Source organism: Corvus kubaryi, unplaced genomic scaffold, assembly GCF_017639235.1.
Source record: "Corvus kubaryi isolate FWS band 111438036 unplaced genomic scaffold, C.kubaryi_AGA036_p1.0 65241, whole genome shotgun sequence".
Classification (NCBI taxonomy): Eukaryota; Metazoa; Chordata; class Aves; order Passeriformes; family Corvidae; genus Corvus; species Corvus kubaryi.
Window position 1 is genome coordinate 27,054 of NW_024581860.1, and position 24,809 is coordinate 51,862.

The 24,809-nt window shown below is 56.9% G+C and overlaps 1 long non-coding RNA gene across 1 annotated transcript; it reads left to right on the plus strand.

Moving 5' to 3' along the window:
- The first annotated feature begins 1,376 nt into the window (after window positions 1-1,376).
- On the plus strand, window positions 1,377-24,809 carry LOC121673138. The gene is made up of 2 exons (XR_006019144.1): window positions 1,377-1,620; window positions 22,891-24,809. It is a non-coding gene; the product is annotated as an uncharacterized LOC121673138 (long non-coding RNA).

Below are 24,809 nucleotides of genomic sequence, written 5' to 3' on the forward strand. Positions count from 1 at the left end.
GTGCCCCGCTCCCGGCGTGCTCGGGGCAGGCTGCGCGAGGTGGCCGCTTTCCCAGCTGAAATCCGAAAAAAGCAAACAATGGGTCAAGGCCGGCATTGTGCAAGCCCAGGCAGGCAGAAGGAGCGCAGCCCGGCATGGCCAAGTTCAAGGCTGGGCAGGGGGCCGGGCGCGCGGGGATGCTAATGGGGGCTGCGCGGGGGCTGCGGAGCAGGGGGGCCGGGGGCTCTGCGTGCTCTTACGCTGTGCAGCCCCGAGCACCCAAAAACCACCTTGCAGAGCGGCAGTGATTGCCAAGTGCAGCGAGGGATGCGGGGGGCCCCGGCGGTCCCGGGAGGAATTTGGGTTGCCGGGGGGCGGGCGGTGCTTGGGGGGCTGGGGGGGATTAGCGTGAATTGGAGGAGGACTGATGCTGCTGGGGACAGACTGGTGCTATGGAGGTGTTGCGGGGGAGCTGGTGTTGCTAATGGATATTACTGGGGGAACTGGTGCTGTAGGGGGGCTACAAAAGGAGACGATGGCACAGTGCGGGGCCCTGCAAGTGCAGTGGGCGTCGCGGGGGTGATCTGGGCTTGAGATCCTCGCAGAGGGTGCAGCCTCTTTGGGTCTGCCTGGCGCTCCAGGCCCGAGCAGAGACCCCCCCCCACACCCCCTCATCTCCCCGCCGCTCCCCCCTCCCCGGATGAAGTGTGCGGAGACAGGCGGAGCGGCCCGTGGAAAAACACCATGGAGGGCCTGCACAAAGGGGGTTTTATTCAAATTTGTTTAGAGTTTAGCGGATTTGCATGAAAAATGTGTGAGAAAAGCCGGCTCCAATGACCTCATCCCCAGCTGCCATTAATGTTCAATTAAGTGCTGAATAGTAGCAAAGGGGGGACCGGCCGGGACGTGCAGAGAATCCAGGCTCGGGCGCAGACTATGAGAATCGGGCGGCCCCCCCGACCGTCTGGCCCCGGCCATCCCCGACGGGGTCCCCCCGCCGCCGCCCCGCTCTGCACCGGGAGGTGCGCTGAGCCCGTCGGGTCTCAGCCCGTCTGGGTTATTCCCCGCATCACTCTCATCCTGAAGTAGAGTGCCCCCCCCGCCCCGTCAAAGGTGGGTGTTTGGAGGGGGCAATGCCCCCTCTCTGCGTTGCCGGGGCTGTTGTCACTCCCCCCCGCAGCCCGCCTCGCCCGGCCCGGAGCCGCTCTCCGCCTGGCAGACGGTGTCAAAGCCCAAGTTCAAGTCCACGCCGAGGGGCTCTGCCCTGGGATTCCCAGCTCCTTTCCATCCTCCGCCTTTTGTTCGCTTCTGACAATTGCTCTTTATTTCTTACACACCCCCAGCCTCCCCCCCCGCACCCCCCTCCCTGCCCGCACTTGGCACCGTTTAGCTGTCTGCCTGCAAACTTAACAACCCCGGTTCTTGGTATAAGCACTCAAATTACCCTTCTTTCTACATATAAACACGGCCCGGGGTGTGCGGCTCTCCCCGGCCGCGGGGTCCCCCCCCGGCACAGCCCGGCTCCCCCGCACCGCCCCCGGCCCCGGCCGGAGGAAGTTTCTGCTGCGGGACACGGCAGGAGAAAACGAGCCGGATACAGAACCCCCCCGCTCTGCGTGGCTCCCCCGGGCCAGCGCTCAGGTAAGGGAACACACACCCCATTTGCTTTTGGGGGGCTGCCTCTGCTTCGGGGCGTGATGACACGGCAGGTTTTGGGGAGTGATAGGAGGGTGTCTCTCTGCAGGGGTTCCCACACACTCCTGGCAAAACCAGCCCTGCCTCGGGCACGCTGATGAGGAGCCCCGAGCCGACCTCCCCCGGGCGTGCGGACCCACCCCCGGCCGGGGTGCGGCGGGGACACTGCCTGGCGGGGGCAGTCGGAAAGCCAGGGGAGGTGGCCTTCCCAAACCTGCCTCTGCCCCGGCCTGCCTCTCTCCGCCCCCTCGAGAGGGGAACACCCACCCGGGGAGCGGACCGAGGAGCTGGGGGGCCTTTGAGGGCCGGCACCCCCAGGGCTCCCAAGCACCGACAGCTCCGGGCCCCCTGCCCTCCGGGACGGAGCTTCGGGGCAAAGGCCGTGCCGGGGCTCAGCGGCACCATCCCGGCTGGGTCACACCTCCCTCTGCACAGGTGTGATAACATGGGGCTGGGGAGGCCATAGGGTGATGGAGGGAGGTGCTGACTGACCCCACAAATAAACCCCCTCCCAGTACCTGCGGATGGGTAGCGCTGGGATAAACTGGTCGGGACAGGGCGAGTCCGGGGTCCTCGGGCAGATTTAAGTTTTCGGCTGGTTTTACTTTTCTCTAAGACAATTTCGGGTGAAGGAGGGGGGGATAAACATACATGCCCCTCCACTTCCCGGGGCTAAAATAGCGATAACGGACGGAAGGAGAGAACACACCTTCACCGGGGAAATGAGCAAGATTTGGGGGAGTGAGAAAAGAAAGGAGGGGATAAGAGGCTGAGAAGGGAGCTGGGATACCGGGTGGGGAGACAGGAGGGAATCCCCCGAAACCCGTCCTCTAGTCCAGCGCAGCGACGCGGGCGCCCTTCACCGGCGCCTCGGGGCGGGGCGGCCCCGCGGCCCGGGGACAACGACGGGGCCGGGCCGTGCCGAGGGTCGAGGGCTGTCACGTCGCATCGCGTCACGCAGCATCGTGGAGTATAACACGGCGCCATAAATGATAGCGGAACACAAGAATATATGTGTTCTTTACATATCCATAGAATGGAGTGCACATAACGCTGTATGGCATTGCAGTCGTGAGCTGTCCCCAAAGCCCCGTGGGGTGTGGGGAGGTCGCACCGTGCCGCGTCCCCGCCGAGGGTGCGCTGGGGTCGCCGCATCCTCTCTCAGAGAGCGGGGACAGAGCACTCGCCACTCCCCAAAACAGAGCCCTTCTCTCTCACATGCGTGTTTGAAAATAGCGGCGTGGGCGCACTTCGGGGTCGGGGGAGAGGCTGCGCTTTTTATTTTTTTGGTGGCTATTTAAAAAACCCACACTCGCACCGGTGCCTCCAATGTCCGTCCCTTCCGTGGCGTGAATGTACATACGGCTGCTTCTCCCCACTAGTGCCCGTGGACACCTCACGCCCCTCTCAGCAGAGAAACCAGGGCCGAGCCCCTCCGGGGCACCCACCCGCGGCTCTGCGCCCACCAGGGGCTTCACACGGTGCCGGCGGACCCACAGAGGTTACAAATTGCCGGGGGCTCAGCACCCGGGCGAGAGTCGGAATGCCTTGGAAGGATGGAAAAGACTTTTCCCGCGGTCGGTGGGAAATCAAAAATATCCCCGCGCGTGGAAACAGTGAAGATTTGACTCTGGGTTTGGGGAAAGCGGGACGAAGTGGGGGGGAAAGGAGGGATGGAGGTGAAAAAGGAATGGAGAGGGATTAGGAGAGTTGAAGGAGAGGATGGAAGGGCGGAAAGGGAGAAGGAAAGACGGAAGGATGGAGGGGGAGAAGGAGGGATAAAGGGTAGAAAAGAAATGGAGGGTGAAAAAGGAGGGATGAAGGGTAGAAAAGGAGGGATGAAGGGTAGAAAAGGAGGGATGAGGGGTGCAAAAGGAGGCACAGAGGTGGGATAAAGAGATGGATGGAGTCGAGAGAAGGAAGAATAGAGTGGAAGGAGGACTGCAGGGTCAAAAAGGAAGGATGAAGAGGAAGAAGGAGGAATGGTGGGTGGAAAAGGAGGGATGGAGGGAGAAAGGAGGGATGGAGGGAGAAAGGAGGGATGGAGGGGGGAAGGGTACCGCGCCCCCGATTGGCTGCTTAAGCACAAAATCCGGAGGTGGGTTTGCGGGGAGGGGGCGCGGAGGGGCCGGGGACTGCTGGGGGGCAGAGGTGGGTGCTCGGGAGGCTGCAGGGCCCCCCCCGGCAGCCATTTTGTGGCAGTACCTGCCTTGGTGCCAGGGCTGGGCGGTGGGGCCGGAGCAGAGCCCTGCCCGACCCTCCCCGGCCCGGCGGGGCGGTGAGGGGCGCGGGGTGGGGGGAGGCCTCCACGCCACGGTGGGAAACGTATTACCGCGCCCGCCACGCTTGCCCATTGACAGAGATAAACATGCAAATCAGTCTCTTTGCATGTCATTAGCATACAGGCAGATTGCGGGGGGAGGGGCCGCAGTGTGCGCACTGCAGCGTGCTTTAATGCAACACCCAAACAGCCATTGCGGGTCTCTCCTGCCAGCAGCACCTGCGGCTCCCCGCGCCCCCCGCCGCGGGCAGTGGGACCCCATCACCCCCTCGCACCCCCCGGCCCGCCGAGCCACCGCCGGGGCTGTCCCGCCGGGCACCCGGCTCGTCCAGCCTGGCCGGGGCTGCAGGGCACAAGGATACGCAGGGACAAATAAAGCCAAACCTCTTTGGAAGCGGCTCTTTTGGGGCTATTTCTGTGCTTTCACCTTTTTCTGTGTTCTTTCACCTTGCGCAGGGAAAGAAGAGGGCGGGGGGGCCCTGAGCTGCCGCCCTTGCTGCCCCGCTCCCGCCGCCGCCCTTAATTGAGTGGGTTGGGTGGAGTGGGGAAAAGGAGCGACAAAGCCGACCAGTTTGGGGAGGGAAGGTGCAGGGGAATGGGTACCCAGGATAGGAGGGCTCCCGGAGCCGGGGAGCGGCCGGGGTGCGTTCTGCGGGGGTGCGTTTGCAAACGACGGGTGCGAACCCGGTGTCTGTGTCCGTCTCTGGACACGGGCGTGTCCGCGACCTCTGCGTGTGCCGCCCTGTGCGTGCCCGCACACGCGTGTTGCATCCCCGCGCCGCACGCGTGTCCCCACTCGGGTGGGTGTGTCACACCGGAGGGTCACCACCCGGGGGTGTGCGTGCGTGTCCCGCACACGCGGGTGTGCACCAGAGCGGAGGGTGTCCGCACACAGCCCGGGCACCCTTGGGGAGCATCCCTGCCACGGGAGAGCACCGCGCCCACGGCCGGGGGGGGTGCGGGGAAAGGCAGCCGCCCCTCGCTCGCAGCTGAGACGGGGGATCCCTCCCGGCCGGGCTGCCCCTCCATGCCGGCCGTCCTGTGGAGAGGGTGGCACCGCAGAGGGCCCCGCCGTCACCCCTCCGGGTTTTCGTTGAAGGGGGAACAGCTCTCCCGTCCTTGCGAGGAGGGCAGGCGAACAGTGTGCGACGGGCCTCGGGGCAAGGAAAACGCATCCGTGGGGCAATTCAACCTCAGCGGGAAAAGGAGGGCACTTCCCGGGCACCTTTGTGCCTCGCTCCCTCCCCCCCAAATCTCCGCACATCTGCGGTGAGAGAGCGAGGAAGCGCCCTGGATGCGGGGCTGGGTGCGGGCCCCCGGCGCCCCTGGCAGTGGCCGCTCGCAGCTCGGGGGGACCCGCTGGGGAATGAACCCCAGCCCCATTTAGGGGGCACTCGGCGGGGAAGGCACGCCCTTTCTTCTGCGTGCCCCCGAGACACGGCACAGCCCCCTGTCCCACACCTCCGAGAGCAGCGGGTCCTCGCTCTGCAAAGAAACCGGCTTTTTGGTCTCGCAAATAAACCCGATTTTCATTCCTGAAAAGAAGCACACTTTTCATTCTTCCAAGTAAATAAGATTTAAAAAAAAAATCTTGTAAATAAGCCCGATTTTTATTCTAGCAAATAAGCCAGTTTTTCTCCGCCTCGATGGTTTATTTCTGGCCGGGAATGACAAAGCGGGGAGAGGATGCGGGGCCGGACCGGCCAGTGTTTTGGGGAGGGGAGAGCCCAAACTCCGGCCGGCGTTGAGAAATTAAATCGCCCTGGCTCACCTCCGTGTCCCACCACAGAGGAGATAAAAACGCCGGCGAATTTGTTTTCCAAAATAATTTTTAAAACCCCGAGTATATCCTTTCCCTTGTATGTCCTCGGGAGAGCGAAAATTCACAGAGCAGCCCCGTAATGAATTTTTTTTGCTGAAAATTTCTCCCAAACCCAGTTAATAGATTATGATTACAAATAATGCCGCCTCTTTTTTTCACCGACTTAATATACAATTGGAAATTAGAAACACCGTTGTTTTGGCATTATTATTATTATTATTATTATTATTATTATTTGTATGGTTTATTTTGTGTATAGGGGGTGTTTTTAAGTTTGGGGTTTGGGTTTGGTTTTTTTTTTCAAATGTACCTGAAATGTAATTTTCTTAAGCTTAAGCAGCCTTTCAGAACAGCACTCTGGACAAAATTCGGAGGTTCTGCTTTTTAAAACGACAAAAGTGTTAGGCGAAGGTTCTGGGAGAAGCCCCGTGGCACGGACAATGCCGAGCAGGGATGACTCTGTCCGGCGTGTGCCACTTACGGGAATCATCCTTTTAATTTCTGTCTCGAGTGAGAGAATTTCAAGAGTCTGAAAAAGTGATTTATGGAGACCCTGAGACCTGCGGCCGCCGGGGCTGCCCCGGCAACCCTGGCCCCGGCCCGCAGCAGCCCCCGAACCCGCTCTCCATCTCCCTGCACCCGATGCCTCCAGGATCAGGACTGCAGGGACAGCCTTGAGCTGCCGGGCAAAGTTTGCAGCGCTCGGCAGAATTGCTGCCAGGGCTGTGTGGGGCGCAGGGTCCAGCCCGGCTCTGCAGAACCGGTCCCGGTCTCGGTCCGGGGCTGCCACCGTCTCGTGCCGCCCACCCCAGGCACAGCCCTCGCCCGGGGCATCTCTGGCTCCGGCTTTGGGGTCAGCCACAGGCGAGGAGGAGAAGGGGGAATGCGGTTAACGAAAGAGGGCTGTATTTCTGGCAGCTCTTTGTCGCTAGGACCGGGCAGGGCTACCCCGGGTCTCTGCCACCCCGTTTCACCGTCGGGGCACGGCGGGGAGTACACATCATCCCCGGCACCGGGAGCAGCCCGCATGCCGACGAGGGCGGCGGAGGCTGACCGACCCGCTCGATATTCATTTAAACAGCCCCTCGGCTGCATTTGCGTCCCCTATGCACGATTTCTGCGCGCTGGCGGGTGTGGTTGCGTTGGAGTGGGCTCCGACCGGTGCCAAACCGTGGCCCGTCCCCACAGCATGGCCCCGGGGCTGGACGGCCTCCGCGGCGGGTGATCCCAGCCCGGTAACGTGGGGAAAAGGAGGCGAGAGGCCAAGATCGGGCCGGACCAGGGAGGACCCCTCTCCCTCGGCCCGTCGGGACGTGGCCGGAGAACGCGAGGGGACCCGGCGGCGCCGCGCCCCGACGGCGGCCCCGCCCCTGTCCAGGGTCCTGAAACAGTCTGGGGCCGCCGAGTCTGCCGAGCAGCCGACGGGGCGGGCTCGGGGCGGAGAGCGGCGGGACCCCGCGGGGTGCGGGAGGGACCCCTCTGTTGCGGGAAGGGAATGCTCGGGTGCGGGGCGGGAGGCGTCGCTGTATGGGGCGGGAGCCGGGAATGCCACCGAGGAGACGGTGGCTCTGACGGCGGCGAGACGGGGCGGCAGCTGTAGGGCCAGCCAGCGGCCCCGACGGCGCGTTTCCATGCGCTATTCTTCCCCGATTTACTGCTTGTCACCGGCAGCTCAATGGGGGTCCCCCGTCTCCGGGACCTACGCTGCCTTCCCCCTCTCCCGCCCCCGCCGGCCCCGGGGCCGCGCAGGGCCGACCCCCCACCCCCCCGGCACACCGCTCTGCCCGGCGGCCGCTCCCCTGCGCGGCTTCGGGGAAGTTCAAGAAGTTGCCTGGCCCCGCTCCCTCCGAGCAGAGCCAGCCCAAACACCAGCGCCTGCCCCGGAATATTTCACCGTCGGGCAGAGGGAAGGGAGGGGGGCAGACGGCTTAAATCCACCCCCCCCAAGCCCCTCAGGGTCTAATCTCCCATGCATCGTTACAACTGTCCGCAACGAGGCGGGGGAGGCCGGGCTGCAATTAGCTATAGAGCCGCTCGCCTTGCAAACAGAGGGGCTCGGATTATTGCAAATTCATTTCTATTTTCCAGGCCAGCGCTTGTATTCTCTGTTAGCATAAGAATAGAGCCAGGCCCTGTGAACTCCTCCGACCTACTGACCCCTCTCCCCAGAAATGAATAGCAGCACTTTCCGTCCCCCCCCCCTCGCCAGCCTCTCCAGCAGACTCGAGCCACGGCCTAAATTCCTAATCAGGGTAATTTAATATATCTTAAGCCCCTGGCTGCTTTATTTTCACTCCTTTTTTTTAGTTTGTTTTAGGCATTCACTGGCTCTCACCCCGTCATTAGAGATCCTTATTTGACGGATATAAGAAGCTGTTATGAGACTACAAGTCTCTTTTTATCTTCTAAATAAGCTGTGCTTCCCCGTAATTAGAATGGTGTTCCCAGCCTTTGAGGCCTTTCAGGGCCGCCTAACAAAAAACTTGCAGGAGCTGAATAATCCCGAAGTACAGACTCCCCGTCCCAAGCAAAGAGCCGGGACAGAGAGCCGCGCCGGGCGGAGCAGGGGGGGCGGGTGGCGGCGGGGGCACCCACGCGTGGGCTGCCTCGGCTCCGCCCGCAAGTGTGCAAGGGGCGGCCTCGCCCGCACCCCCCCGGAGCGCTGGGGTTTTCGGTGGGACCGGGGCAACCCCTCGTCCTTTGTTTGGGTCTCTGCTCCTCGCGCCTCCACCGCTCCGTGAGGGTCTCGCCGCCTTCCCACACCCCCAGTTGTGACAGCGTGACCCAACCCCACCGGGCAATCCCGGCACCTGGCGCTGCCCCAGCCCTTCCCAGTCCCCTCCCCTCGCCGGGGGATGCGACCCCAGAGCTCCCGACGGGGCGGGGAGGTCCCGGAGCGCCCCGCGGGAGCCTCGAGCCGTCGAGGGGATCCCGGCGGGGCCGCGCCGCCCGCCCCTCATTGGTCAGCGCGGGCTGACGGGCGCGCTCGGGCCTCGCGGATTGGCTGGCGGGGGAGCCGGGCTCGGTGTCGTCACGGCTGCTCGACGGGGCTCCCCCGGGCGCGGGGACGCGACGGGCGATGGGCGCGGGCGGCCTGTCCCCTGCCGTGCGCCGCCCCGCAAAGCGGCAGCCCCGGCTGGCTCGTGAGAGTGCCGTGTCTCTGAATATAGACATACATAGGTGTGTGAAATAGATGTGGAAACGCCGGCAAAGTGGCTTTGGGATAATTAGCCTTCTTGATGTGGTTGGAGAGTTATCTAATCCAGAGGAGCCTAAAGGCATCATTACGGAGACAATATTTCAGGAAATCCAATTCATTGGAGCAAAAATATGACATTCATTTTGCTGGTTATGTTATTACAAATATCCTTCAAAGCCGACATTTCACACCCCACCCCACCCCCCACCCCCCCCGAAAAAAAAAAAAAGTGAAATAAAATAAAATAAAATGACCAGACTAAAAGCCCCAAAGCTATGGACTGGGTACTGGGAGGAGGAGGCCGACGGCAGGGGGATCAGCCCTTAGCTTCCAGGACCTGAACGCAGCGGGCTGGATGGAACACGAGGGTCTTTGATGCTGGAGGGAGCTCCCGGAGGGGCAGAGGGTTGTGGGGGATCAGACAGAAACAGCCCCAAACACCCGACACCAGCGCTGCGGCTGTCGGGGGCTATCGGAGGCCGCCCCATGCTCGCCTTGCGCTGGGCTGCGCGCTATTTTCAGCTCTTCCGCGGAGGAACTTGCGGTGCGAGCGGCGGGCAGCGGCGGGCAGCGGGCAGAGGGCAGCGGGCAGGGCGGCTCTGCCTCGTACGACCAATCTCGGAGCCGAGCGGCGTAAAACCACGGTTCCTCCGGGCACGGCTTCCCCTTTGCCGGCGCTGCCCGGAGCTCCGATGTCCAGGCATGGCAAGCGCCAGTGCCACTGGTGCTACTGGTGCGACTGGTGCCCGCCGGGGAGCAGCTGGCCGGGAAATGCTCTGTCGGGGTCTCCCTGCCCGGATCAGACCGTTTCCCACCTCTTGTGGGTAGGGCCGGGGACAGGTGCGGGGCCGCATCCCGTGAGGGGGTGGCTGTCAGTCGGTCTGCATCTCCCCAAATCCCCCTCAACGAAATCCGCCCCTTGGAGTGTCCCTCGCCTCTCCCCCGCGCCTCAGACCGCCGGGCACCCGTCCTGCTCTACGCCGGGGCAGGGACGCGCGTGGGCCTCCGCCGTCGTGCTGCGTCCCGTGCATCTTTTTGTAAAGAGACGGCAAAACGGGGAAGAAAAATGCTGTTTCCCGGCCCTGGCCGGCAGTGTCGGCGGGGAAGCCGGGCCGCCCGTCCAGCCTCGGCTTCCCGAGCCACGCCGGGCTCCGAGCGGCCGACGTGGACTCATCCCGGCGGGGCGGCGACGGGTGTCGGTCCCGAACCGCGCCCAGCCCGGCTCCTCCAGCTGCCGCCACGTCCCCGCTCCAGCTCGCAGCCTGGTTGTTTTGTTTAATTAAACTCAATGTCAGTGTTAATTTTCCGCCTGGCCGGGCAGCCCTGCCTTTGCCGGAGCTGGCGTGTTGGTTACAGATGTCAACGCGCCCCATCGGGGCTGCGCCGAGCCCGTGGAGACGCGCTGCGCCGGCCACGCGTGGCCACGGCCGCGGGCTCCTGGCTGTGGCCGTGGGCTGCGGGGCCGGGAGAGGGCAGGGGCCGGACTTCCCCGGGACCCACCCCCGCCATTCGCGTCTAGGTCCTGCAAGGGCGAAAAGGGTGGGCACTCATCGCTGTGATGCGCGTCCTGTAAAGACCTCTCCCTGCGTGTCTCGCGTGCATTTCCAAGGAGAACGGGGTAACTGGTGAGAATCCGTCCCGGCGGGGTGGGGGCGAGACGCTGGGAAACCTGGAGGCTCATTTTGGGAGCCAGGAGATCCTTCCTGGTGCTACAGCAAAACAGTCCCCTACCGAGGTTCATGCCCGGCTCTGGAGGGCAGAGATGCTCCAAGGACAAGTGGAGGATCCCGGGCCACGCCCAAACCCATGTCAGGTCCGGAGATGACTCACTCCGTCCCCAGGGCTGTCTCAGGCCAGGCCAGGGCACAGGACAGTGACAGGGAGGGGGCACTCTCTCGCCTGCTCTTGCCCTGCTTTCTGCAGAGCCCTCAGCCCCAGCGCGTTCATTGCCTTTCCAGCAGCCAGGCACATCTATGCTCTCCCCGATTACTTTTCCAACCCCTCCAAACTTTTGGTCACTGCCGAAGCAGCTTCCTGTGCCAGGCAGGACCGGGAAGCCAGGCAGCTGGAGCATCCGAGCCCCTCTTTCTGCAGGCTGGACTCTTTAATTCCTCCTCGGGCAGCAGCTATTGCACAACTCCAAGATGCCTCCTCGCCCTGCCCTGCTGCCTCCCCAGTCGTCGTGGGATGCCCTCAGTGAGGCAGGGACCCACACGGCACAGGGTGAGCCTGCTCCTCACCTATCTCTGCCCTCTTCTCTGGTCTATCTTGAGTCATTCCTGACATGCCATGTGGCTCTTGACTCTTGCCAGTGACCAGGCTAATCTTTTCAATATCCATGTCTTGGAGCACCCTCCCTCCATGGAAGTAGCTGTTTCATTGTCATGTAGGTAATGGATTTATTTTCTCTGTGCTCAACACTGAATTCCTCCTTCATTTGAAGGCCAGGTTCATTACCACGATGAGACCCTTCCACAGCCTTCTGCACAGTGCCAGATTTCATCATGTTGGGGCAGCAATGGATATTGTCCTGTTGCTACTTCCTCCCTCCTCCCTGGCACTTCCGAAGGCTCGCACTCCTGCCTGCTGCGGGGGCTCCGGCACCGACCGCTCTGAGCTGGGAACCCCTCGGGTTTGTTATGCCACTTTGTCTCCTAACTTTTAACCGGTTATTCATTCCCCAGCTGCTTTTCAAACTTCCCTTCTCGGCAACAGGCTTGGTCTTATTTACCAAACAATCAGGTTTATTGCTGTTTCTCCCCATTCTTTGTTACCATTTCTATCTGTTTTCCCCATTAAACTCAGGACGTTGTGGTTTTCCGGACCCCCCGTAGAGCCCTTTTGGGGAAGTTGGCTATCCTCCATTCCTATTTACAAAGACCGATTCACACAGGAGGCTAAACTGCAGCTACTGAAATAGCCATTTCATATTTAACTTCTTCTAAAAGCCTCGCCTAAATCCCATCTTTTCTCACTACTTTTTTCTGTGCACTTGATCAAGCTGTTTTGCAACCTCTCCTTCTGCTGTTGGGGCCACCAGGGCATCCAGGCCCCCAAAAGACTGGGGGATTTTCTTTGAGGTGGTGGTAACAGTATCCAGTGTGGGAGAATCTTCCACGTAGGATTCATCCCATTTTCCTCTCCCTCCATTTTCTTCTCCTGCAGATTGCAAGCCCCCAGACATCCACCTCTGGTGCTTTTTATTGGTTTACTATTGGCAAATCATTCCTAAAAATTCCCTTTGTCCTGCTTTTTTGTTTTATGTAGGTGCTGGGGAGTTCACCTTGGAGGGGAATTGAGGATGGGATCTGAGGACTATAGGGGGCCACAGCCCTGACACGAGTGACTGGTAGAAACAAGCCACCATATGCCTCCCCTGCCCTGGTGGGGGGGATTTACTTCTACCACCTGTCCCTAAAACTCCCCAAACAGATCCCTCTCTTCTGGCAGTTGCCACGGTCCAAGCATCCCAGTCATTTTTCCAAGACAGGCATCACATCCCAAGAGACAGAGGATGGATGATGGTGGGCCCGAAACAGTAGAACCCAGAGGGGCTGCAGAGTTGGCCAGCACTGGTCCCTGAGGAGATCCAGCCCCCTGGCATGTGTCCACCCCCTGCCTTGATGGAGGTGCAGGTGTGAAGGAGATAGAGGAGCAGAATGGGCCCTGCCTTATTGGAGCCGCTTGTAAACAAAGCCACTTGAGTGGAGACGATTCAGAGAGCCCAACAGCCGCAGGAAACTATAATTACGTTTAAATATTGTTAGCATCATTATCTTTTATCCGCCATCAGATTAAAACAATTATGGCATTTTCAGGAATCGTCCTTGGCATTCTCTTGACCGACGTTATCTGTCAGGCAGGAAATGTGATTTTCGCTTGGAGAGGTGCCAGCCACCGTGCGGCCGGTCCCACAGCCCCTGTGATGGGAGAAGCCAGCAGCCAGGGTGAATTCCAATTTTATGGAGAAACCCGCATTCATCCCGTTCCCTGTGGTCAGGCATCAGTCACTCCGGCCTCGTCCCCATATGACTCTGAGTTTCTACCAAGTGGCTTTGGGATTGCCGAACGGTGGTGGCAAGGGGAGGCAGCGGTGGGGACACCAGCCTGTGCCATCACCTCTGCCGGTGGCTGTGGCAGCATGCCGGAGAGGGTGGCCTTGGCAAACACGGCTCCGTGCCTGAAAGCTGTGGTGAGTAATTTACCCGAGGAACTCATTTCAGGAGATCTAGTCTAAGTTAATTAAAGATGGCTGGCTGGGGTCATCGCCTTGGCAACAATTAAGGGCAGGAAAGACGCCTCATTAGTAATAGTTTTTAACAAAAACCATAATTTTTCATATCAAGACAATCCTGGGCACATGAGACGGGGGGCAGGAGGATGCTTTCTATCTGGCTTTCTCTCTTTTCCTGCCCTGTCTGTGGGTTAGCTCATAAGGCAGGATGGAGAGATGGGAAAACAGGAGTGAAAGGAAAAGCCCCTTTGCAGATCTGTGTGCTGGTGAGGCTCTGGTGGCCAGTGGCCAGTGCCTGGGTAGCAGCACCAGAGCTGTCGAGAAAGGGGAACATGGATAATGGGGGTTATGACTGGAGGGCAGCAGGTGAGATCCAGTTTCTTGGGAAGGGGAGAAGCCAAGAACCGGCCATCGCTGCCGTGCAGGGGCTGCCTGCACATCCCGACCCAGGGAACATCATGCCAGGCTGCCACCCCCAGCCACCAGCGATGGGGTTATTCCTCCAGCTGTGCCTTTGTTTTTTAATTTCCCCCTTGTACTCCAGAAATCTTAATGCCGCTGCCTACTAATGCCAGGCTGGGCAGAGCAGCTTTATTTTCTACTTAATTAACTGTCATCCAGTGATTGATCAATTAATGATGGAGCCATCATGGTAATGCTCTGGGAGCTGGTGCGCCGGGGCCAGGCCAAGTCATGTGCTTGCCTTCCCACTCCTACCTGCTCCGGCACCCGGCATGCTCCCCCCGGCACCAGGGCTGTGCCGACTTCTCTCCTGACAGCAAAGGACACTGTGACAGATGGAAAATCCCTCGCTCCTGAGAAATTTGGTCATTTACAGGGCAGCTGCATGAGGGACTGGGGACCGGTGACTGGGGACCAGGAGTGATGCTCCTACCCTGCCATCCCTGACCGGTGTCTGGGAGTGGCAGAGGGGCCGCTTCCCTGCTGGAGAGAGTGCCTGCTGCTGTGTTAAGCTCTAGCTCAAGTATTTCTGCAGCTTCCGCTTGCCTTAGTGACATTTTGGCTGAGTTTGACCACCTGGGCGATGCTCTCACCGCTGACCAAAAGGAGTCAGGGTTCAGCAGAGCCAGCAGCAGGGCAGCTCTGCTCTTGGCCTCCTCCTTCTCCTCCAAAGTTGCACACATGGCTCAAATGGGAGAGATAAATATAAACTCCATTCAGATATCCATAGAAACAGAGCTGGAGATGGAAGACCCCATGCAGATAAAAACCTTTCTCCTTCCCACACACTGCTATTCCCAGTCTTATTCCAGAGCATTTTACAAAACCAGTGGAGCTGGGCAGGGACCAACAGAAATGACCAATAAGGTGTTAGCAGGAAAATCCCCGAATGGGGGAAACACTTTTTCTGCTGAATAATTTATCTGTTATAAAAAAAAAACCATCAGGACCGTGCTTAAGAAGGGGTGAGGCTGCACCTGGAATAGTGGGGCCCGCCGGCACACACGTGCACGGGGCTGAAAGGGATGCAGCGAGACTCCGGCGCGGAAGTGGTGTAAGTCCTGTCGCTTAATTACTGTTTCCTCTCCGCGCCGTGAAAAGTGCTGAGATGCGGATTTGATGTGCTGAAAAGCGTCTGGCATCTTGTCATGCACCAGCCCATCTCCAGCATTCAACAGCTGGAGAATAAACCTCCCCACACACCCCCAGGTGTATTCCTGCACCTACAACAGCACCGCCTGTTTATCTACGGATCGGTCCCGATGATAACCTGTTTGTTCAGACAACTCTGACGGCTGCTAGAAAAGAAACCGAATTGGTACCAAAGGGAACCAGCTGCTGCTCGGGGCTGCGTGTGCAGCTCCTCCTCCCCACCGGCTCCAGATTGAGCTGTTTGTCTCATTACATCCCTGCACACACATCCGCACCCACACACCGACACATATATAATCCCGTGCGTACAGCCAGGAGAAAACCTTATATAGTATTATAAACATCATGCTATTTTTTGAATTAAAGCTTAAAACTGTTCATTGGAGATGACATACGCAACGCGTTCAAGGCCAAGAATAGGTTTGGAAGCAACTCGGGAAAATATCAATATTCTCCAGCGTTTCCTTACATCCCAAACCCAATCCAACATAATTTCTGCTATCAATAATGCATGTTTACAGGGAGAAGACATTCAAGGAGGCCCATGGCTCAAGCCCTGCCTCCCTTTAGGGGTGATGTTTCTGCATTTCCCTGGGCTGGGAGAAAGATTTATTTCACCTATCCTCACGGCAAGGAGGCTGTTTGCTGAATTAACCCCCCTGGGAGTTTTTTGGGTGAGGAATAGAGCCTTTTCTCTGCCTGCTCGGTGCCTGGAGGTGCACGGTGGTGTGAGGTGTGGTGTGCCAAGAGAAGCTTAGGCAGTCCCTGGGCTCGTGCCGGCTGCTGAGCTCCCACATGTCGTGGCCATGTGGAGCCTAGAAATAAGCTGAGGTTTGGGTGGCAAGGAGGGGTTTGCAGTGTGCCAAGGTGGGGGATAAAGTGGGGAGTGGGTGGCAAAGAAAATCTCCCCCATAGTCATACAGGAGGGAGCAGAGAGCTGGAGAAATTGTGAATTCATTTGGAAAAGTAATGGCTGAGCACCCTCAGCATCTTCCTGGCTCATCTCCCCATCGGCTGCATCCGTACCCTGTCTGAAGCAGGGGGAGCTCGGCAGGTCCTGGGGGGCTTTGTAGGACTGACCATGGGGTGGAGAAGGAGGAGAGGCCACAGGGGAGGTGAGCTGGCTGCTCACCCACATAAAGGGGCCTGGGCCAGCCATGCCCGGCATGCCCTGACCCCGTGTGGTGCAGTCAGGAGGGCACAGACATATTGTGGCCAGCTCAAAAAGATGCTTCAAGACAGAGCTGGAGCCATTTAAAACCAATTAATAACTGTAAACTGCCCTGGCCCTTGCTGTTCATTAGGCAAGCACAAAGAAACTTTATTTTAGAGTTGCAAGTCCTCTTTTTTTTTTCCAGAGAGAAACTTTTTAAATATGTAATTGGCTCTGGGAACCAGGACCCAAAGGGGTTGCAAAAGCAAGGGAAGCAATTGCCTTAATCAGTCCAAGATCCCTGATTTATTTATGTATTTATTTCGATTTCAAAGCAGTGCTGCTCATCATATCAGAGCCTTTAGAAGCACAATTATTCTCTCGACAGAAGAGCTAACCTAGGCTGCGATTATTTGCCTTTCTGAAAGGCAGCGGTTCCCCGTCAGCCGTCCTTCCCACGAACGCAGTCCCACTCCTGCATCTCTCTCAGCGATTTTAGCATCCGAGAAACATTCCCCCCAGCCTTCCCATAGCCACAGCCTGCCTGAACACCCAGCCTTTCTGCCGAGCTTCCCAGCTTCAAAGAGTGGGGCGAGCATTCACTAAGTAATGATTCTTTATTCCTGTTCTTTGGCTGCTTTTCAAGCGGTGGTCGGGAAATGTGCTCACGTCTTTATGGCTTGTAAAAGACACTCGAGGTCACAGGTGGAAGGAGCTGGGCACCCCCAGGTGGGTTTTGGACCACGGGGGTTTGCTTGTGCTTCACCCCTGAGAAAAGCTTTATTTCCAGGCTGTGCCTGGAGCTGGAATCAGAGCGGGAGCGGGGTGGAATTCAGAGGCGATGCTCTGCTGGCCTGCAGAGACAGAGGGTGTTCCAGCAGAGGAAGGGAACAAGTGGAAAGGCAGGAAAAGAGGGATCTGTTCTTTGAAAATAAACCTTCTGGAAGCTGCAGTGGGATGCCCAGGGTTGGGGCAATGTCCCGAGCCCTGGCTGCCCACCCTGGGATCACCCATCCACAGGGTGAGCGGGCAGGTCAGGGCTCGGGATGGGCAGGCTGCTTCCTGCGAGGTCAAGGGGGCCACCTGGATCGATCCTACTCTGTTCCCTCCACCAGCTGCAAATTTTGCCCCATAAAGGGACAAACCCCTTTTCAGTGACCGCCCTGCAAGGATCCCCATCTCAGGGGGCTCAGCTGCCCCATCCCTGGAAGGTTCCCATGGCAAGCAGTGATAGAGCACCGCATCCCCAAGCCACCACGGGGCTCCTCCGCGGCAGCACGAGCCATCCGTGGGCTCGGCAGAAATCCTCGCGTGTTGTTTCCCCCCCCATCCCCGTCCCCACAATGCATATTTTGCGAAGGTTTAATTGGCAGCAATTATTAACTAGCACGGACCCTGGAAACCTGCCAGTCAGGAAAATAATGAACCATTTTAATACAAATTCAGCCCGTAAACAAATGTGGCTGCCAGAGCCATTGCGGCCGCCTGGCACTGGGAGAGGCAGCACAGAAGATCAGCAGCGAGACCCAGGGCAGCCCCACTGTCCTTCTGGCACTGGCTGAGAGTCTGTGTCCCCAAGGCCAGCCCGTGTCCCTGCAGGAAAGGCCTTGCCTTTCCCTGGGGGCTCTCCACGGGACCCTAACACTGCCCTGAAATAGCAGCATCAGCAATGGAGCTGGGACCGAACCCATGTAGATTTAAGGTGTAGATTTGGGATAGTTTTAAGGGGCAGCGCTGGGTCTGTGCATTGGGAACTGAGCGCAGGGGGTGCCCAAGACTGAATCCTGCAGAGCATCCTTGCTCCCTGCCTTGCCCTGCATCCCTCCCTTGGTCCCACGAGCCCAACTGGGGTCCCAGTGCCTCCACTCCCATTTGCACAGTCACAGGGGACAAACCCGCTCTCCCCTGGCTGATACCTCCTTTATCTGCCAACAGGCTCCCCCCAGAAAGGGTTTCCAGGGCATTCAGGCAGTGGGCAAACAGCCTCCTCTGCCCGCTGCAGGTGGAAGAAGGAGATGTCGTGTCCCTAGAACATCGCTGGGGCACTGGCATCCTCCAGCACCCCTCGGCAACCCCCTGCTATCCAGCATAAAAAGGCAGGGCCCCCCTGCTAAAAAAAAATCTGTGGGACACAGGCTTGAAATCTTTCACCCAGGGAAATATTTCTGCAAAGGAGCCACTTTAGGTTTATTCTACAAGGGCTACATTTTTCCATGTTATATTTTAATTTTCTCTCTCTCTTTCTCTCTCTCTCTTTTTTTTTTTTTTTTTAATAGTAAAATGAGCTGATGGTTCTTTTAACTTTCAGTAATTTGTGGAAATTAAAAAAAAAAAAAAAAAAAGAAAATCATTTGCAACGCGACCCAGATTTAAATGGCACTCTGAAATGGATGTCGCCTGGCTTTGTTTTTTTTTCTTTCTTTTTTTTTTTTTTTTTATGAACTCACTCCCAGAATGGTGAAAAATCTCTCAAATCTAGATCATGAAAGTGTCATGAATTGTTTTCCTAATTTTTTTAAGTGTTACTGACAAATAATTATTCTGTATCTGAAAGGAGATTAAAATAATCTTTGTTTTGCACGTAGCTCACAGAAGCATATTTTACCACTGGAAAATAAAGCAAAATTGTATAAACCAGAGAGACTTAAAATATATAAATTAGTAAAAAGGTGGAATCAGCTCTTTCCTCAGGTTCATGTGTTTAAAAAGGCATTTTTATATCTTGCCTGAGCTAAGACTATTGCTGCCTGCCTTCAGAAGTGGTTTCTTCCCTGAATTAAGTACCAAGGTAGTAAAGATACAGTATTTATAAGCCAAAAAATAAAGCAGGCACAATTTATTAAACAGCTACAATGTGACAATAAATAATTTTAATGTCAATCAAAATCGGATTATTGTCACTGAAATTTGGATTGAAAAGATAAAAGCCTGAAAGGGAGAATTGAAATCCAACGCTGGAGACGATTCCAATATCTTTGTTCCTCGCAATAAATATTTTGGGTGAGAGTTTAAACCAGCTCATTCTTAATTTGGGGGAAAAAGGTTGAGTGTGGTAGACTTTTAAGAAACATACTAAGAAAATATATTCGTGTTTGGGATTGGTGAGAACAGCTTTTTTCGGGTTTTTTGTGGAAGTGAGAAATAAAACAATTTTATTGTATTTTTTAAAAAAAAACTGCTTGGGTTTTAATTTTCTTTTCAGTGTCAGGCAGTGGCGGGAGAAGGATGCTTTTCTTGACCTGGTGAATATTCCCCCTCCTTCCTCCTATTTTGGAAAACCCAGACTCAGCACCCCTTGAATTAATCGGCCAAAGCTGCCCATGCTTTGGGACAGGCATTTTTTGGTGCAGCCGCTCTCCAAAGGCACGGGGAGCCCCGGCTGCTGTGGGGTGGCTCTGCTCCTGCACAGCCCCAGCCCCAACTCCCTGCCTGCCGTCCTGGGGCCTTGGGGGGCAAGAGCCCCCTCTGAAAACCCTTGCTGAAACATTCCCCTTTGCTCCCAGGGATATTCAGAAGGGTAACATGTGCATCTGGGGAGAAAACGGCCCTTCTTCAAGGCAGTAAAGAACACCAGTAATTCCCCTGGTGGGGAGCAGGGCATGTAGGAGAGTGGAGGTCAAAGGCAGAGCTCTAGGAGAAGCATCCTCATCACCTATTTTTTAACCCCAAAATGAGGATGATGGGGATGCTGGGGTGCAGGCAAGGCTTCTGGCCTCTGCTTGACTCCCCTGAGGGGCTGAGACCATCCAGGCAGGAGAAGGGTCCTTTCTTGATCCCCTTTTGGACAGCATTGCCCAGCTGCCCACCGGCCTCGGGCAGCGGCTCTGCCTTGGCACCGAGTTCCAACCGTGCCTGAACCGGCAAATATTCAACTGGAGTGGCCGAGGCAGAAACACTGTGTGTGTCTCTAGGGCAACGTGTTTGTTCTGCATCCCAATAACTCCCAATTCCTCCTTGAGACAAAGCTCCCAATTATTTTTACAGGGATTTGGGTGCATGGCATAAATAAATACACCCGTTTTTATATATTTAAATGTGGGTATGTGCACACCAAATTAATACCCAATATTGGTTTAAAACCCAGGGTGTCAGAACACGCAGGGATGCAGGTGTGGGCTAGGAGTGGGATGTCTAAGTTTGTCCCCGGAGCGGCTGATGGATGGACAAGGAGGAACCGGCGGGGGCCGGGTGGTTTTAATCAGCATGTGTGTGTGACAATAGTTGGGTGAAGAAGGGGACCTGACACCAGCATCCTTGATTTGTTATAAATCACACACATAAAAATCGGGGGGGGGGGAAATTAAATCTTGGGGATCACGGTGCCTTTAGTGCCAACTCAATCCCCAAGCTGGAACAAAGCTTTGCCAGCCCTGAAATAAATGATGCTTCCCCTAATGGCTCTTATCCCTTCCCCACTGCCTCCGACCAGGCAGCTTTGGGGTTTTAACGATGCCAATGTGATGAGAAGCAACGTCTGGGCCTGGTGCTGATCTTTACCAGCAAAGGTAGCCCTGCCAGGTGGGGTGGAGGCCCTGGGGGAGTTGTGGTGGGGAGGGGAGGCTCGTCCCCATGTCCCCAGGTCCCTGCTCGGCCGTGGCTTCGCTGATGCTCCGCAGCCGCCGGGCTCCTCTCTCTGCTCAATTGCACAGCGCGCAAATGGAATCGCTCTCCTCGCTGTGTTTGTGGCCACGGGAGTGGAAGAATTACATTGGGCTGAAAATAGTATTTACTTTTACTGATTGAAAAATAGATGTTAGGAAAAAAAAAATAAAAAAAAAAGCAAAAGCAGGAATTGAAACTATAATTACAACAAACCATATGTAAACTCCCAGGTAAACACTGATTATACTGTGTCATTTCAGCCAGACTTTATTAGCGAGGGAAGAAGAGAATCTTCTTTCTCTCTCCGCCCGCGGCGGATGCAGCACGCAGGATCCCACTGCCTGCCATTTGCAGAGCACTTTTCACCCTAAAAAATCTCAGGTTCGTGGCCTGATCCTGCATGTCTCTCATCAGCTCTGTTTCCTAGGTGAGCCATGCCATTCCCCTCGTGTGGCTCTGCTGGGATGCTGCTGTGGGTGCAGGTCTGAGCTCCCCCGTGGCATCTCCTCTTCCCTGGGGAGAGGCAGGGAAGGGACTGGAGTGTGCCAGGAGAAGAGAAACTCAGGGCATGGGACCCAACCTGCTCACTCCTACAGGGTGTCGGGATGGGATGGGATGGGATGGGGTGCCCCAGCTGCAGCATGCCCTTTCTCTCAGGCAGTTCACAGGCCCAGGTGCAGAAGGACAGGGCTGGCCAGATCCATCCTTGGAGAAAAGCTGGAGGAGATGAGTGGCTGTAGCCTTGCCAGGCCCTTTGCTTGCTCCCCAGCAATGGAGCTGGACCCCTTTTGTCAGGGAGTTGCATCCCCAGAGCCCAGCACACCAAATGCAGGAGAGGAGCATGGCTGGAGTATTGTTCCTGGACATCTGTGTTACACAGCATCCCACTCACTCACTGTCACGGCACAAGGTTCCACAAAGCCCCCAAAATCTCTCCTCCTGGCCAGGTCTGGGGGAGACAGAGCAATGCCATCCCAGTGTTGCCATGTCAGTCTCCTCTGTGTCACTCTCAGGACACCTCAGAGCAGGTGGCAGCATCCCTTCCCCAGTCCAGGGGTCACCCGGCAGCACTGTCCCCTTCGGATGAATATCTGGGGGGCTCTTGCCGCAGTTTCCCTGCGGGGTGGATGAGGGGAGATGGGAGCGGAGGGCAAGAAGGAAACCGCGAGTAACGTGGGTAACGCCAGGTATCCTTACACAACGGGGCTGCGGGCCCGGCGGCCTTACAGCTTTGCCATAGTGGCACCCTGTGGCAAAACGCATTACTACAGCTGGCAGGGGCTCCGGAGGGGCGACACGGCCTGGGGGGCCCTCGCCCTGGGGGCTCACACCCTGCGGGGACACTCGCTCCCCACGCATGCAGGGATGGGATGGCGGGGGCTGAACAGCGAGTGGTCCCCTCCACCGTGACATCCCAGTCCCCCGTGGCGGGTACCACCCATCTCCATGGGGTCAGGCAGGATGCTCATCCAGCCTAGACATCCCCTGGGATGGTGCTGGGATGCTGGCAGGCTCGCTGGCCATTGCACGCTTGCTCGCTTTGGGCTTTCTGGTGGCATCCGTGCGGCCGGGCGGCGCGGGCTGAGTGCTGGTGTGGAGCGGGGTGTGTGCGTGTGTTGGTTTTCTCCTCCCGGAGCAGACCCGGAGTGACGGAGCGAGCTCTTTGTCTGCCTGCGCCTGCCTGTCACGGCTCCCGGCGTTTCCCAGCCACCTTGCACGGCGCGCAGCCACTTTGGCAGGAGCTGTCTCGGAATTTTAATGCGGCTGATTAACGCGCCACGATGTAATCGTGGAGCCAGCCGTACCCCTTCCCTAGCCTTGCCTTTTTGGGGAATAAATAACCAAACCCAACCAGGCACCCCCACCCACGGTGCCTCATCCTGCGCTGAACTGAGCTAGAGAATGGGACCGAACTGGAGGCAGGAGGTGATCCCAAAGGAAGAGATACTGATGCTGGTCCTGTCTCAGCCCAGAAAGCTGAGGGGTGTAACAGCGATGCCTCTGCCATCCTGGCCCCAGGGTGGCAGAGCTGGTTTTGGGGCCGGCACAGGGATGTGTCAAGGGTTGTGGCACTGCATGACACGACAAGGAGTTGTGAGAAGGGTCACCTCTCCCTCTGGGAACAAGGGTGAGCAATAGAAAACTCCAGGCAGAAGGGGAAACGGTGAAGGGCGAGAGGGGGGAGAGGAAGTCTGCCTGTGGAACAGGGAGAAGATGGGAGAGAAGATCTCTGTGCCGCTCAGGAGATGACGAGGGGGAGTTACTGACACAGAGGACACATTGCTAAATTTTCAGTCTGTCCCTTCCTTAGGTGGTGTTGACAGAAGAGGATGGGTAGGAGATTTCAATGGCAGGCACACGTGTCCCAGGAGAGGGTGAGACACCAACAGAGACAGAGCAAGAAATGAACCTTGGACAGCTGCAGGAGAGAAACCCAAACCTTCTTTGGAAAGTGGGGTCACCTGCAGGCTGGGGGCACCCTATGGAATACCCATCCCTCCAGACATCCTGGAAGATCAAGCAGCCATCAGGATCTGGCATGGGTCCCATCGGCATTGGGACAGGTGCAGGACTGAGCGAGGGGCTGGGGGAGACCCCTCCTGAACATCAGCTGCTCTGGTGGGGCTGTGCCAGATCTCCACTGCAGCCAAAAATGATCTGGGGAAGAACAGACACCAAACTCCTCTGCAGCGGGGTGGGGCTGCAGGTGCCTGCCAGGCTCGGTGTGGGGACGCTCCCAGCTCCATTGGCCCTCGCTGTGGTACCCACAATTCCCATGCAGGCTGCCAAGCCGAGCCCAGCAGAGACATGAGCAGCCAGAAAGGGAAGGAAGGAAAGCGGGGGCAGCCGAAGTGACAGGGACCACAGCCTGGGCATCCCTGTGCTGTTCGTGTGCCAGCGACTGGGAGCAGTGACGTGGTGCATCCTCTTATGACACGGACATGCAAGGCAGGGTGCTCCTGGAGCAGAGCAGAGCAATGGGGAGAGGGTGGGAGGTGCCACTCAGGACCCATCACGCTGCTGGGATGTGCCCACGGATCGATGGGGAAATGTGAAAGGGACAACAAGGAACCAAGGGAATACCTAAAGTAAAGGGCTGAAGACTGAACATACGAAACAAAGGTGGTTTGGGCTCAGATGGGAGAGAAAATCCATATCTGGAGCATGTCCTTCAGTGGAAGATGATTTCAGAGGGGTCATGAAGGTTTGAACTGGCTGAGGGTTTGCCTGGGAAAGGTTGGGCTGAGGTTTCTAGTGTGATTGCAAACAAGCCAGCTCTGCTGGGGATGGCTGTGATGTTTATTCATGGCGGGGAAGGAAGGGAGCAGCTGACTTTTAGATCCCCAAAAGCGTAAAGAGGGGGAATGGGCCCTTTCCCATGACCATGGACAATGATCGTACCCCTTCACCTCAGGGCTTTTCAGACGTCAGCCACGTCCCAAAAATTAAATGATGAAGAAAGAGGGAATAAACCCCAATGCAAGCAAGGCAGCACAACCTCCTCCTCTGCCTTAGGGCTGTCCTTACCAAAGGTTCAACTGACCCTGGTTTTGGGACCTGAAAGGTGAACCCCAAACGCAGAGCAAATACCCCTTTTTGGGCATCTCTCATTTCACCCTTAGACCAGAGATTCCCCCATTTCCACAGCTGGGTGCAGCCTCCTGGTCCAACCATCACAGCCTTTTGTCCCATGCAAGAGCTTCCTTTGGGAAGGCAAATTCATTCCCATATGCACCTTCCCTGGTTTTCTTTGGGTCTGTGTCCCCCCCTTCCAGCATCCCTTTACCCTATTAATATCCTTTGACTGTCCTCACACCTGCAGACAATCTGGTCCCAAACCACCTCCACCTCCCCCCTTCCTCAAAAGCTTCCCTCAGCTGTCTTTAAGTCGTAGCTGAAATCTGCGGTATGTAGGAGGAGAAATTCAGTCTGACAGCAGTTTAAAACACCGCACTACTTGGCAGATTTAAATGCTATTTTAAATATAAGCTATGACACAACGGACAAAAATAGCATTGAAAATACCCTGTCATGTTCCATATTGCGAGGAATAGGGAAGCAGACCAGGCTAGAAAGGAGCAGAGAGAGGGGCCAGATGGAGAGGAGAGGTTATTTTGTTTGTTTTAAAGAAACTGGATAAATGTATTTTGTATGTGACTGAGTAAATGTGTTTTGTGGAGCAACGAGCCAAAAATAAATAAATAAATAAACCTTCTCATGAAAAATCTA